We start from the raw sequence: 15779 nt of genomic DNA, 5'->3' as shown, positions 1-15779 counted from the left end.
TTGTGACAACTTCTGACTTCCTCCCGGGCCCTTCACCCCTCACGCCCACTGTATCACTGACATCTTGGCTTATTCGTACTGCTGCTTCCCTTCAGTGTGCGCTGGGAGAGGGGACTAGCCATCAAATTAGTCTTGGACTCAGCATGAACAAAAACACACCATGTAAAAGCAAACCAGGAAGCCAGAACTTGACAAGCAAGACCTCTAATTGCCTCTAACTTCAAATGAGAATCTGCTGTGTGGGTCATCAGTCCCTGGGTAAAGACAAGATGTTCTTTTATAAGAAGCATATATAGAGAGAGAGATTTCAAGTGGAACTTTTCATATTCATAGGCGGATGCTTGGATCCTAAATGCAGCAGCCCCCTGTCTCTTAAATAAAATGCCTAGAAAAGCGCCACCCCTTACAATTGTGTCACAAGGAGTTACATCTCCCGGGGGGGGCTCCATGTGAAGCACCCAGTAAAGACCTCCTGAACCAGGTGAGCTCTGCTGAAAGTCGGTGTCAGAGAAGAACTCACCTGCCGTCCTGCTACCAAGGAAGACCCGACGGCAGCCAGGGCCCACATTCCTTGTGATGCCTCCACGCTCTGCTCTGGATTAAACTCTACTTCCACAATCCTCCTGACAACCACACGGAACAACATTGTACCTTGGGAATCCCTGAATAAAACACCATTTTTAACTCATCGTCCTGACCTTTTTCCAAGTGATTTCTGATGGTTTTGCCCATTTTCTATCCTGCCTCCTTCATCCATGGATTCTACTAATACAGGGTTTGATGGTTCCTGAAATGCAGCCTGCAGCTTACCAAACAGTCACCTTCCTTCTCTTTCTTGGAAGAAACCACTGTACCAACCAGCTTTGTGAAATAACCGAGAAAGCAGACAGGAGCCAGGATACACATGTATGTCACACGTGCCACTGGGACCCTGGGGCAGAGTCGTGAGAGAAAAGACAGAAATGACAGGGATAGCGCCTGAAAGATGCATTCACGTGGGTCCCCCCCACCAAATAAAACTTTTTTTTTTTTTTTTTTCCTTTTTTTCTTTCTCTTTCTGCCGGTAAACAGAACAAAATGCGGCTGGAGAAATTAGAGCAAAGGATTCCCCATCCTTCCGTGGGACTTGCCTCCCCCCACCCTCCCCCACAGGGCGCGCAGGTGTATTTTTCCACCCCCCCCCCCCCCAGGGCCGGGAGGCCTGCAATGCTGAGGACTGTCATTTACTTCCATTTCTTTGTTCCTTTGCTTCATCTTGTGCCCCTGCCGAAGATAAGGAGAAACCATTTGTTAGATTAAAGATAAGATGTCTTCATAGGTTGAGCAAGGAGTATCTTTTTCATACAGCCATTTAAATGCTTCTCACCCCTGAAATGTGCCTAGAAAGATCTTCTTTGACTATCCAAGAGCTTTGGATATCTGAGCTGTAATTGCAGGCACGGGGTATCTTTAAAGAGCATATAAATCACTGCTAATAAATGTACGTGGCATTGACAACTTGCTTGGCTGATGGGGGTGATTAACTCAACTCTTCAAGGTATTCCTTGAGAAACCTAATCTTGAACCAATGTGTCCTCCCTTCTCGGCCCTTTCATGTGCTCCAGTTTCCAGGGCTCATCATAGAAACAATGATTATTTACATGACGCTGATTTGCAAAAGTCATTGATGGTCACCCCACCACTTTGAGATCGTATTAAGTAGGCATCTGCCGTGTTCTCCACTTGTGAAAGAACTCTAAGAAGATACCCTGCCTTAGAAGAACCTATAGGGAAATGCATAGATCTTAAGTATACTTCAAACTGTTTTGAAAAATGCATTTAACCCACATCATTCCCATTGGCCCAGAAAGTTCCCTTTTCAATTATTAACCCTACAACTGATCTGATTTCTATCACCATAAATTACATCTCTTCAAGGAAGAATTGAAGATGATCTCTGAGCTAACTTTCTATTCTAGTGTCCTGTGAATCTTTAAAAAAAAATCCTTTGAGGTGTGTGTGTGTATAGAAAAGCAATATCATGCTCATTGTAGATAATATCTAAAATATCCAAAAGTAGACAAGCAAGGATCCTGCATGATGCCTCTACTGACAGTAACTTCTGTAGTTAATATTATGGAGCATTTCCTTATATTATTTTTCCATATCTTTCATATGTATATACACAATCATACATTTTAATTTTAACAGTTAAAATTGTAAACAGGAAGAACATTACAGACGACCTTAAGACATATCTAGAATATGTTCACTATCCAGATTTAATATGTGTTAATATTTTTCAAATTTCCTTGTGATCTTTATTTTACTTTAAAAAAATAAAACATTATGGGTAAATTAAAGTATTTACAGATAAATTAAAACTATTTCTCGGGCTTCCCTGGTGGCACAGTGGTTGAGAATCTGCCTGCCAATGCAGGGGACACGGGTTCGAGCCCTGGTCTGGGAAGATCCCACGTGCCGCGGAGCAGCTGGGCCTGTGAGCCACAATTACTGAGCCTGTGCATCTGGAGCCTGTGCTCCGCAACAAAGAGAGGCTGCGATGCTGAGAGGCCTGCGCACTGCGATGAAGAGTGGCCCCCACTTGCCGCAACTAGAGAAAGCCCTCGCACAGAAACGAAGACCCAACACAGCCATAAATAAATAAATAAATAAATAAATAATTCCCTTAAAAAAAAACAAAACTATTTCTCTTCCTTCCCAGAGATTACTGAATCCTGATATTAGTGTGAATCAACAACATGCATGTTTTTACACTTTTACACACATATATATTTACAACTACAGACACAGTGGGAAGTATGTAGTGTCATCTTGTGTATTATAAAATGTACATAAATAGTAATTTTGTTTTACTCTGTTTTTAACCATTCGTCAATTATTATTGTTATAAATTTATAATCAATACATATTTTGATGTTCCTTTGTGTTTACCATTTTCTTGGCTTGCAGTTGTTTCCTGCACACTACTCTTTCCTCTGGGCTCAATTTTCTTCTTACTGTTGTGCCTCCTTTAGTAGCTTTTAGAGAAAAGGTATGTGAGTAGCAAGTTTTTCTTTCTTCCTGAAAATGGCAGATATCATTTTCTTAAATGATAGTGAAACTAGTGAAGAACTCTATGTTGACAATTACTTTAATCCATGTTTTGAAGACTCAGAATTATTCCATTATCTTCTGACCTAAATTCTTGATCTTGGGAAGCTTGTTGTCTGTGCAATACCTATTTATTTATGGTTAACTCTCCTTTCCCTCTAATTGTTTTAATTTTTTTCTCATTGGTGTTCTGTAGTGCATAAGTGTGAATTTATTTTAAATATGTCCTTCTTGTAACTTGTTGTTCTTCTTTTAACTTAAAATTTATTACTTTCATCAATTCTGATAAATCCTTGCCAGTATCTTTCAAATACTATCAATCAGCTCCTTTTAGAGCTCTTGTTGAATACAAAATGTCTTGGTTATTCTCCTTCTATCCCTTATGTCTCCTCATGTGTCATTTATATTACTATATATTTACTTCTTCCAAATTGTTGTTAATTTTTCATAGTTTGCTTTTTTCTTACAGTTTTATATCTACTTTTTATCTTTTGCTGTCATTTAAATGTGTATATATATATATATATTTTTTTTTTTTAATTTTTATTTATTTATTTATGGCTGTGTTGGGTCTTCGTTTCTGTGCGAGGGCTTTCTCTAGTTGTGGCAAGTGGGGGCCACTCTTCATCGCGGTGCGTGGGCCTCTCACTATCGCGGCCTCTCTTGTTGCGGAGCACAGGCTCCAGACGCGCAGGCTCAGTAGTTGTGGCTCACGGGTCCAGCTGCTCCGCGGCATGTGGGATCTTCCCAGACCAGGGCTCGGACACATGTCCCCTGCATTGGCAGGCAGATTCTCAACCGCTGCGCCACCAGGGAAGCCCTAAATGTATATATTTTATTAAAATCTTCAAAATTTTCTGCTCTCAAGTTCTCATAGTGCTAATCATCCTGTAATTTTACCGGCCAACTCTCATTCATGATGGATCATTTCCTTTTGTGTTTTGTAAGTCTTAAAATTGTAAACTCACCTTCAGAAATTTAATTCTTCTGTAGGAATTCCAAGGGATAGTTTTACATTTCCATTTGCTAACTCTCCCAGGGATAACACTAGTCTATAATCTAATATTAAATTAATTTCTCAGTTTGTATATTAACGTATGACTTTGGATGGCATAAATTTGTGTTTCAAACGCATGGTGCATATATGTTTTCTACTTAGTATGGGAGCCTTTTTCTTTCCCCATGCAGCACCCTGGGCAGACTCAAGTCTCCTTGTTAATTTCTTGAGCTGGGTTATGACTTATTTATGTAGAGCTATCAATTTCAGCTCCTTACCTTGATTGACCCAAGGTCCCAGGTGGGCATTAAAACCCAAGTCTCTAGCCTTAGAGCCTATCTCTGCACCAACAACCAAACTGCAGCCCTTGGGACTGCTAGATCTTCAGCTCACCAGATTATTGCTTTGGTGTTCAAATTCCTCTTCACTTCTGACACCTTAGCTTTCATGTCAGCTGAGCTATATATTTTAAAATATTTTTGTTATAGTTTATCTCTCATTTCTAAGCATTTGCATTGAGAGGGGTTCTGCATTTTTTCCCACCTTTTCAGTCACCTATTGCTACAAAACAAGCCACTCCAAAACATAGTGGCCCCAAAACTCATGATTTATCATCTGCTCCAGGTGTCATCCACTGGGGCCAGAACATCCAAAATGCCCTCTCACTTTCCAGAATCTCTCTCCATGTGGCCTTCCTCATTCTATAGCAGAGCTTGAACTCCTTACAGGGTGGCTGGATTCCAAGAGTACAAAAATGGAAGTTACAAGGCCTCTTAAAGCCCAACCTGGAAGCCACACTTGGCCAGCCATGTTTCTCTAGAATCAAAAGTTCAGATTCTATAACCATCTTTACATGCCCTCAAATACTTGTTAAATTATTTTTACATTTGCACAGTGTTCTATTGATTCATTGAACTGTTCTCCTGTTGTCATTTATGATAGCCCTGATTTTTTACAATTATAAATTACACAACACTAAACATTCTTGTATTATGTCTTTGAACTCTAATTCTATTTCCATTTCATGGTATTTCTTTAATTTCCCTGGAGGTATGATGCACAGATCGAAAGCTTCTTTCTTCCTGTTGAACTACCAATAACGTCTACAGACCCAGCTGTGTAAATATTTCTATGGGAACTGATGACATTCCTTAGGTCATACTGTTCGTTATGACAACTGTGTTCAGAAACGCACTATTGTTTAGGGAGCAGTATGGTATCATCAAAGAATTTTGTCCTGGAAGTATTTGAACTTCCATTGATCAGCTAAGTGACCCTGTGCAAGTCACTTTTCCTTCCTGGAGTTGAGGGACTGCAGCAAAGAGGTAAGGGAGGAGCCATGATACATGGTTTTGCAACAAAGTTAAACTAATTTTGAACTTTAAGTTTTGACAACTTATTCATTTGGGTAAAGGTATGTAGATAGATTCATGTTTATAGTCAAGGAAAATATTTTGACATTGACCAAGGAAAACATTTATTTTGGTGTTGCATCTAGATATTGATCACACAGAAAAATAATAGTGTCTGTAAGAAAAAAATCTAGATGATAAGTCTATAGTTTGTTGGCAGCAAAAGGGCAAAAGGTAAGGCAATACTGAAGAACTTGCATTTAAATTGTTAAGGTTTAGTCTCAGTTAATTACTTCTTAATGTAAACTTCTCTACTGTATCATTTCTGCAGCTTAACAAACAGGATAATTTTAAATACATAAACAAGGTTAAAAAAAAAGAAATGTTTTATAAGACCATGTTTGTATGAGTTTATATTTTTTAGCTGTCCTATGCTATACATGTATTGCACAAATGCTATTATATTTAGTTTTAAATGATGTTTAATTTTATTTATTTATTTATTTATTTATTTATTTATGGCTGTGTTGGGTCTTCGTTTCTGTGCGAGGGCTTTCTCTAGTTGCGGCAAGTGGGGGCCACTCTTCATCGCGGTGCGCGGGCCTCTCACTATCGCGGCCTCTCTTGTTGCGGAGCACAGGCTCCAGACGCGCAGGCTCAGTAATTGTGGCTCACGGGCCTAGTTGCTCCGCAGCATGTGGGATCTTCCCAGACCAGGGCTCGAACCCATGTCCCCTGCACTGGCAGGCAGACTCTCAACCACTGCGCCACCAGGGAAGCCCCTTAAATGATGTTTAAAACTGTGATAGGAAGACAGCTGCCTGCTTTCACATGTTCTCAAACTTTAGTCTGCCACAATGCTGGATCTTTAGCAACGTGTCTGCCACGATGCTGGTGCAACATGGCCTTCTGGGAGAGTGCAGCGGCCTACTGAGAAGATGCAGGGAAGATGAAGGGAGGTGTGAATTAAAAATGTTGCCTAACTACACTGCCACCCTGATGGTGAGCCCTGAAGAGGCTCAGGATGCGAAAGAACAGGATACAGGATACAAAAGATAATGACCTCATGCTGTGTAGCCATGCCCATTGGGAAACCCACTCATCTTAATTAAAGCTTGCTCTGCTGGGGACACGAATAAGAACTGGCCATTCCATGATGTGAGCACTCTGGTGGTCTTATACCACTAGAGGGAAAACCTAAGACATGTAAGAGGAGCTGAAACAGCTCTGGGGCAAAACCTAGAGGAGTTAAGTTCACAAGCGGCACATTGCCCACCACACGATCATCGCCAGTGATTTTATTTCGACAAACCAACCTCTGAATGGGGAATAAAGCTTTCAAAACAAAAAGCAAAATGAACAACAGATTGCGAGCCTCCAACTAATACCCTAGCCAGGTTTATATACCTACAAAACTGACCGACTTACCTGGGAATATCATGCTCTGATAATGACTAAGAATGGGGCTCTTTTATTGCATATTCAGTTAAGTTAAAAAAAAAAAAAAAAGCCTGCTTGATTAAAAAAAACATCTTTTCAGAATTCTGACCTTAAAGAAACAAAAACCCTTCTAGGGGTAACTTGCATTTCTCTTCTTCTGTCTTTGAAATGTAAATGTTCTACCTGATCTTCTTTAGGCATTTGTGTGTGTGGTCTCTACCAACCAAAAGGTACACATATGGTATACATTTGTCATCCAATTGAATAGACTGGGGTCCTGAGCAGTCTCTTTTTTTCTGGCTGTGCGAACTCTCAGGGGCTTTTTGCCATCTAAACCTTTGGTGCGTTAGCCTGTACAATGAAGGCCTTTACTTTCTTAAACTATTTTGAGGAGTAAACTTTCTGGATCTTGTTTAGGTGGCATCTTTTGCATCTCTTCTGGGGAAGCCTCTTGTATCTTATTGGTTTGAGTCACTATTACGATATATCTCATTAATGGCCAGATGATGGTTCCTTTAAATTAGACTTCTGAATTGGTAAATTTTTAGAGTGCTCTCATTATAATCAAACAGCCATTTTATTGGTACTTATTAAAAAAGAAGGAAATTACAGGGTGGAAAATGTATCTAATGGTTAGTTTAAAACAAACAAGAAAAACCAGCTTGTGAACTTTTGCTTAATTATATTGTGGGATAGACATGTTTCACTGGGGAATGCTTCCCCTGCTTGGTATTACAAGACAGGGCATATAGATCTGCCTCTCAGGAAATATTAATTAATTAAACATACTAAAGGAAACCAATAAGGCTACCTGAACTTTATAAAGTAAAAACTGGGAACTAATATTCAAGGGCTAATAATAATAAAATTAGTGATTTTGCTCTGGGTTTTAACTTGTGCACTCAGAAAGAGGGCCTTGTTGAAGGTCTTATGCAAGTTTTTAAAGGCATGATAAATTAAACCCTAAAGTCCTAGAACTCTTAAATTTCAGTTCAGTTGGCAATATTCTCACTGAAAAGCAAATTAAATAAAATACAGCTGGGCAAATCAATTTTTAAATATCATTTAGGTGACCAGTTCTTTGGGGAATTAAAAGCAACTGTCTTTGCCTTGCATTAAATCTCTACAAATCAGAAATGTAAATACAGCCCACAATGACCTGAGACTGAACCTAATCAGCTCAACCAAGTAGAACCAGAAACCAAAGGCAAAAAAAGGGCAAAAGTGGCCCTTTTAAACTCCAACTGTTACTGAATGCAAGTTTGTGCACCTGGCACACAGTGAGGCCAAACAAACCAAAACATCAGCGTTTGGAGCAGAGAGAGGTTTATTGCAAGGCCAAGCAAGGAAAATGGGTGGCTCATGCCCCAAAATCCTGAACTCCCCAATGGTTTTTGGAGAGACGTTTTTAAATAAATAGGCAAAATGTGGGGTGAGGGCTACAGGGTGTGTGACTTTCTTCCAATTGGTTGGTGGTGAGGTAACAGGGCGGTGCTCCAGGAATCTTGTGCTCAGCCTGACATTACCATCCTCCACCTGGATGAGGGCCTTAGTTCCTGCAGAAGAAACTCAAAGGCATTGTTATGTATATCCCTTGAAGGAGGAACCAGGATCCTGCTTTAATCTCTGCACTATTGTTTCTTGACTGCCCCTTCTTTGTTTCTGCATTGCCTCACTTCCCTGATGAGCAGCTGTTTGAATCTGCCCTTTGGAACAAAGGGAAGGGTCAAGGGAGGCTGAATGAAGCTTATTTCCTACAAACAAGAAATGGGGGACATGGAAAGGATTTGTACCCAGGAGGGCCCCACGAGTCCTGCTCAGTTTCAAAACTGCTGGGAAGGCTCTCTCAGCCAAAATCTAATCATAGCCTCCTTAAGGGTTTATCAAGAATAAATACAAATCTTAAAGCCTTTTCCATAAATAGTAAAGCCTTAATCATCTGAGCAAGCAACTTTAATTTATTCCAGTTGTTCTTTATAAAGTAGTAAGCTTATATTGTACTATTTAATTCATAACTAAGTTTTTAAAGTGAGGCTATGACATCTCCAGTTTTGTCTGTTTATATGTCTGTGTACATGTTATACATATGAGATGTGTCTACCTCTGGAAAATATCAAAATTAAACTTACAAAAGAGCTCTATTTAATTGACTTAAAAGTAAGTACTTACAAACTAAATATTTCTAAATATGAAAGAAACTGCCCAGAATGAATTTCAGGTTCATATGATCTAGCAAGTATTCAATATTAAATTAACATATGGTATTAAAGCTGGCTTAAGCTTGCTGGTTTATTGTACCTAGGTTTACTGAAGGTCAATACATGTTATTTCTGTTACAGAGTTTGTCAACAACAACAAAAAATTAACTTGGTATGATGAAATTCTTATAAGTAGATTAAATAAGAGTTTTTGGGTGAACTCTTTAGAAATAATTACGTTTTAGGAATGTCTACTTGAAAATAATCTCTGCAAATATCTGGTAACTTGAAACTTTAGAATTGTGCTAAATTAAGTTAAATGATGAAAGTTTGTTGAATAGCTAGGTCATTCCCAAATAAAATAAGATACTGAAACAATTACTGAACCTTGGCTTCCCTTTAGAGAGTAACTAAAGGTGTTTAGAAATATTAATAAATGTTTGGTGCCACAATGAGCTATTTTTATAAGAAAGCACATGTTTTTAGAAATTATTATTAGTATTTATGTTTGCCAAACTATAGAGTGCTAATGTGAGAAGACAGTTCATAATTGCTTACTTCTTAGTTTTCACTAGAAATTAAGGTTTTTAAGAGTTGAGGATTCTAAACATGTAATTAAAGCTAATAGAAATAGTAAAGGAACCATTTCAGTAGGAAAGTAAGATGTGTGTTGTGAACAAAAGAAGGTATGAAAGATGGAATTGCATTTTGTTAAGGGAAAAGAAAGTAATTTTGTCCTAGAGCTGGTTGTTTCTAGATGTGGGGAAAATTAAGGGGCAAAATAATATGCATACAGAAAGGGGTGGAAAAGGAACCCTGAGAATAGAGTTTTGTTCATGGTCAGGATTGGCTGAATTTAGACTGAATTTAATTAGGTAGATGGATGGATTTTCTTGTTAAAAGTAAGCTGGTACAAGACTGGAGTTTCACTTTCTCTCTCTGTTAAGAAAACAAAGTTTTCTTGAAGTGCTGCTTTGGTAGCAGATTGTGTGAGCTTCTGTGCCTTTAAGTGATCTGTATTTACTTTTGAAATCTTTTGTCACTTTGGTTAAGTGAACAAGCTGTGATCCTATTTGACCAAGTGTTTTAAAACTTTTTGATATTTTTGACAAACTTCCTATCAAGTTTTAATTAACGTTCTTTTGACCTCCAGCTACCTTTAAAATGCTTCAGAGGGCCCCTAAGGCATCTCAGAGAAGAATATCAAACTAATTGGGCTTATGGTAAGTTAAATTACTTGAGCAACATTGTCAAGTAATTAGAGATGAACCTTAGGTTATATTTTATGCATAAATGTCATTAGTATAGATATCCCAAAACGTATATGAAATTCCTAAAAATCTGATATGCCCTGGTATAATATTATCAGTCATAATTCTAGTTATTATCTTAAAAATGTTGTTATATGTCACAGAAATATCCAAGTTTCTTGTCAATTGCATTGTAATCATATCTTTAACCATGCCATTTTAAGTCTTGTTGTTTATAGACAATCATTGTTTTACTCTGATAATTTTATAAAATGAACTGCAAGAAAATTCATAAAAAGGATTTTTGATAAATATAAGTTTCTGATAACTTTTAGATCATACTGCTGAACTGGGTAAGAAATTACAAAACTCTAATGGAAAACCTGAAGACTTCATCCAGCTCATCAGGAATTAATTTTTTTAAGTTTTTAAATTTTTTTACTGTCTCTCAAATTTCTTTGCTAGTGATACACAGAATACAAAAGGAATAGTTTGACAAGGTACAATCAGTTCAGTTTGGGATACATTGACTATGAGTCTGTAACTCCAAGAAGAGTCCTAAATATAGAATTAAGTTGATTTTTTTCATATAAAATTATCTAGCACAATATATTGATTAATCAATATAATGCCAATTTATAATAATACCAAGCTCTCTTTATATGTGGGTCATTTCTTGAGCACTCTGAACTGTTACATTGACATACAGTACTTGCCCACTCCCATGCCAACATTACACTAGTTTTATTTTAAAAGTCTTGTTATTGCATAAATAAGTCTCCACACCACTACCACATCTTCTTCTTCCTCTTCAAAATTGTCTTGGCTGTTTTTGTTCTGTTTTTTTTTTCTTTTTTATACAGCAGGTTCTTATTAGTCATCAGTTTTATACACATCAGTGTATACATGTCAATCCCAATCGCACAATTCATCACACCCCCACCCCCCCTGCAGCTTTCCCCCTTTGGTGTCCATATGTTTGTTCTCTACATCTGTGTCTCAATTTCTGCCCTGCAAACTGGTTCATCTGTACCATTTTTCTAGGTTCCACATATATGCGTTAATATACAATATTTGTTTTTCTCTTTCTGACTTCCTTCACTCTGTATGACAGTCTCTAGATCCATCCACGTCTCAACAAATGACCCAATTTCTTTCCTTTTTATGGCTGAGTAATATTCCATTGTATATATATATATATATATATATATACCACATCTTCTTTATCCATTCATCTGTTGATGGGCATTTAGGTTGCTTCCATGACTTGGCTATTGTAAATAGTGCTGCAGTGAACATTGGGGTGCATGTGTCTTTTGGAATTATGGTTTTTCTCTGGGGATATGCCCAGTAGTGGGATTGCTAGATCATATGGTAATTCTATTTTTAGTTTCTTAAGGAACCTCCATACTGTTCTCCGTAGTGGCGGTATCAATTTACATTCCCAGCAACAGTGCAAGAGGGTTCCCTTTCCTCCACACCCTCTCCAGCATTTGTTGTTTGTAGATTTTCTGATGATGCCCATTCTAACTGGTGTGAGGTGATACCTCATTGTAGTTTTGATTTGCATTTCTCTAATAATTAGTGATGTTGAGCAGCTTTTCATGTGCTTCTTGGCCATCTGTATGTCTTCTTTGGAGAAATGTCTATTTAGGTCTTCTGCCCATTTTTGGATTGGGTTATTTGTTTTTTTAATATTGAGCTGCATGAGCTCTTTTTTTTTTTAAAGATTTATTTATTGATTGATTGATTGCTATGTTGGGTCTTCATTTCTGTGCTAGGGCTTTCTCTAGTTGCGGCAAGCGGGGGCCACTCTTCATCGCGGTATGCGGGCCTCTCAGTATCGTGGCCTCTCTTGTTGCGGAGCACAGGCTCAGTAGTTGTGGCTCATGGGCCCAGTCGCTCCGTGGCATGTGGGATCTTCCCAGACCAGGGCTCGAACCCGTGTCCCCTGCATTAGCAGGCAGATTCTCAACCACTGCGCCACCAGGGAAACCCATGAGCTCTTTATATATTTTGGAGATTAATCCTTTGTCCGTTGATTCGTTTGCAAATATTTTCTCCCATTTTGAGGGTTGTCTTTTCGTCTTGTTTATGGTTTCCTTTGCTGTGTAAAAGCTTTTAATTTCATTAGGTCCCATTTGTTTATTTTTGTTTTTATTTCTATTACTCTAGGAGGTGGATCAAAAAAGATCTTGCTGTGATTTATGTCAGAGTGTTCTGCCTATGTTTTCCTCTAAGAGTTTTATAGTGTCTGGTCTTACATTTAGGTCTTGAATCCATTTTGAGTTCATTTTTGTGTATGGTGTTAGAGAGTGTTCTAATTTCATTCTTTTACATGTAGCTGTCCAGTTTTCCCAGCACCACTTATTGAAGAGGCTGTCTTTTCTCCATTGTATATCCTTGTCTCCTTTGTCATAGATTAGTTGACCATAGGTGCATGGGTTTATCTCTGGGCTTTCTATCTTGTTCCATTGATCTATGTTTCTGTTTTTGTGCCAGTACCATATTGTCTTGATTACTGTAGCTTTGTAGTATAGTCTGAAGTCAGGGAGTCTGATTCCTCCAGCTCTGTTTTTTTCCCTCAAGACTGCTTTGGCTATTTGGGGTCTTTTGTGTCTCCATACAAATTTTAAGATTTTTTTTGTTCTAGTTTCATAAAAAATGCCATTGGTAATTTGATAGGGATTGCATTGAATCTGTAGATTGCTTTGGGTAGTATAGTCATTTTCACAATGTTGATTCTTCCAATCCAAGAACATGGTATATCTCTCCATCTGTTGGTATCATCTTTAATTTCTTTCATCAGTGTCTTATAGTTTTCTGCATACAGGTCTTTTGTCTCCCTAGGTAGGTTTATTCCTAGGTATTTTATTCTTTTTGTTGCAGTGGTAAATGGGAATGTTTCCTTAATTTCTCTTTCAGGTTTTTCATCATTAGTGTATAGGAATGCAAGAGACTTCTGTGCATTAACTTTCCATCCCACAACTTTACCAAATTCATTGATTAGCTCTAGTAGTTTTCTGGTGGCATTTTTAGGATTCCCTATGTATAGTATCATGTCATCTGCAAACAGTGACAGTTTTACTTCTTCTTTTCCAATTTGGATTCCTTTTATTTCTTTTTCTTCTCTGATTGCTGTGGCTAGGACTTCCAAAACTATGTTGAATAATAGTGGTGAGAGTGGACAACCTTGTCTTTTTCCTGATCTTAGAGGAAATGCTTTCAGTTTTTCACCATTGAGAATGATGTTTGCTGTGGGTTTGTCATATATGGCCTTTATTATGTTGAGGTAGGTTCCCTCTATGCCCACTTTGTGGAGAGTTTTTCTCATAAATGGGTGTTGAATTTTGTCAAAGCTTTTTCTGCATCTATTGAGATGATCATATGGTTTTTATTCTTCAATTTGTTAATGTGGTGTATCACATTGATTGATTTGTATGTATGGAAGAATCCTTGCATCCCTGGGATAAATCCCACTTGATCATGGTGTATGATCCTTTTAATGTGTTGTTGGATTCTGTTTGCGGGTTTTTTGTTGAGGATTTTTGCATCTATATTCATCAGTGATATTGGTCTGTAATTTTCTTTTTTTGTAGTATCTTTGTCTGGTTTTGGTATCAGGGTGATGGTGGCCTCATAGAATGAGTTTGGGAGTGTTCCTTCCTCTGCAATTTTTTGGAAGAGTTTGAGAAGGATGGGTGTTAGCTCTTCTCTAAATGTTTGATAGAATTCACATGTGAAGCCATCTGGTCCTGGACTTTTGTTTGTTGGAAGATTTTTAATCAATCACAGTTTCAATTTCATTACTTGTGATTGTTCTGTTCATATTGTCTATTTCTTCCAGGCTGTCCATTTTGTTGGCATAGAGTTGCTTGTAGTAGTCTCTTAGGATGCTTTGTATTTTTGTGGTGCCTGTTGTAACTTCTCCTTTTTCATTTCTAGAGTCCTCTCCCTCTTTTCCTTGATGAGTCTGACTAATGGTTTATCAATTTGTTTATCTTCTCAAACAACCAGCTTTTAGTTTTATTGATCTTTGCTATTGTTTTCTTTGTTTCTATTTCATTTATTTCTGCTCTGATGTTTATGATTTCTTTCCTTCTGCTAACTTGGGGTTTTGTTTGTTCTTCTTTCTCTAGTTCCTTTAGGTGTAAGGTTAGATTGTTTACTTGAAATTTTTCTTGTTTCTTGAGGTAGGCTTGTGTAGCTATAAACTTCCCTCTTAGAACTGCTTTTGCTGCATCCCATAGGTTTTGGATCATTGTGTTTTCATTGTCATTTGTCTCTAGGTATTTTTTGATTTCCTCTTTGACTTCTTCAGTGATCTCTTGGTTATTTAGTAACGTATTGTTCAGCCTCCATGTGTTTGTGTTTTTTACGTTTTTTTCCCTGTAATTCATTTCTAATTTCATAGTGTTGTGGTGAGAAAAGATGCTTGATATGATTTCAATTTTCTTAAATTTACTGAGGCTTGATTTGTGACCCAAGATGTGATCTATCCTGGAGAATGTTCCGTGCGCACTTGAGAAGAACGTGTAATCTGCTGTTTTTGGATGGAATGTCCTATAAATATCAATTAAATCTATCTGGTGTATTGTGTCATTTAAAGCTTCTGTTTCCTTATTTATTTTCATTTTGGATGATCTGTCCATTGGCGTATGTGAGGTGTTAAAGTCCCCCACTATTATTGTGTTACTGTCGATTTCCTCTTTTATAGCTGTTAGCAGTTGCTTTATGTATTGAGGTGCTCCTATGTTGGATGCATATATATTTATAATTGTTTTATCTTCTTCTTGGATTGATCCCTTGATCATTATGTAGCGTCCTTCCTTGTCTCTTGTAACATTCTTTATTTTAAAAGTCTATTTTATCTGATATGAGTATTGCTACTCCAGCTTTCTTTTGATTTCCATTTGCATGGAATATCTTTTTCCATCCCCTCACTTTCAGTCTGTATGTGTCCCTAGGTCTGAAGTGGGTCTCCTGTAGACAGCATATATATGGGTCTTGTGTTTGTATCCATTCAGCAAGCCTGTGTCTTTTGGTTGGAGCATTTAATCCATTCACGTTTAAGGTAATTATTGATATGTATGTTCCTATGACCATTTTCTTAATTGTTTTGGGTTTGTTTTTGTAGGTCCTTTTTTCTTCACTTGTGTTTCCCACTTAGAGAAGTTCCTTTAGCATTTGTTGTAGAGCTGGTTTGGTGGTGCTGAATTCTCTTAGCTTTTGCTTGTCTGTAAAGCTTTTGATTTCTCCATCGAATCTGAATGAGATCCTTGCTGGGTAGAGTAATCTTGGTTGTAGGTTCTTCCCTTTCATCACTTTAAGTATATCATGCCACTCCCTTCTGGCTTGTAGAGTTTCTGCTGAGAAATCAGCTGTTAACCTTATGGGAGTTCCCTTGCTGCTTTCAATAACTTTTCTTTGTCTTTAATCTTTGCCAATT

At 37.8% G+C, this 15779-nt stretch overlaps 1 protein-coding gene across 8 annotated transcripts in view; it reads right to left on the bottom strand.

Annotated features, from left to right (window-relative positions):
• The window catches only part of MACROD2 (mono-ADP ribosylhydrolase 2), a 2017409-nt gene that overhangs the window by 17087 nt on the left and 1984543 nt on the right, over positions 1-15779 (bottom strand). For 7 of the 8 annotated variants that reach the window (XM_061208463.1, XM_061208466.1, XM_061208465.1 and 4 more), the window contains one exon: positions 1186-1263. The exons of the other annotated variant lie outside the window; for it this stretch is intronic. The gene's annotated coding sequence lies outside the window, so the exon portion shown is untranslated. Of the gene's footprint in view, positions 1-1185; positions 1264-15779 lie in introns of those variants that run through there. 8 annotated transcript variants of the gene reach the window in all.

This window comes from Eubalaena glacialis, chromosome 13 (genome assembly GCF_028564815.1).
Source record: "Eubalaena glacialis isolate mEubGla1 chromosome 13, mEubGla1.1.hap2.+ XY, whole genome shotgun sequence".
Lineage (NCBI taxonomy): Eukaryota > Metazoa > Chordata > Mammalia > Artiodactyla > Balaenidae > Eubalaena > Eubalaena glacialis.
Note: the sequence above shows the minus strand (reverse complement) of the source record. Positions and strands in the feature narration are given on the sequence as shown.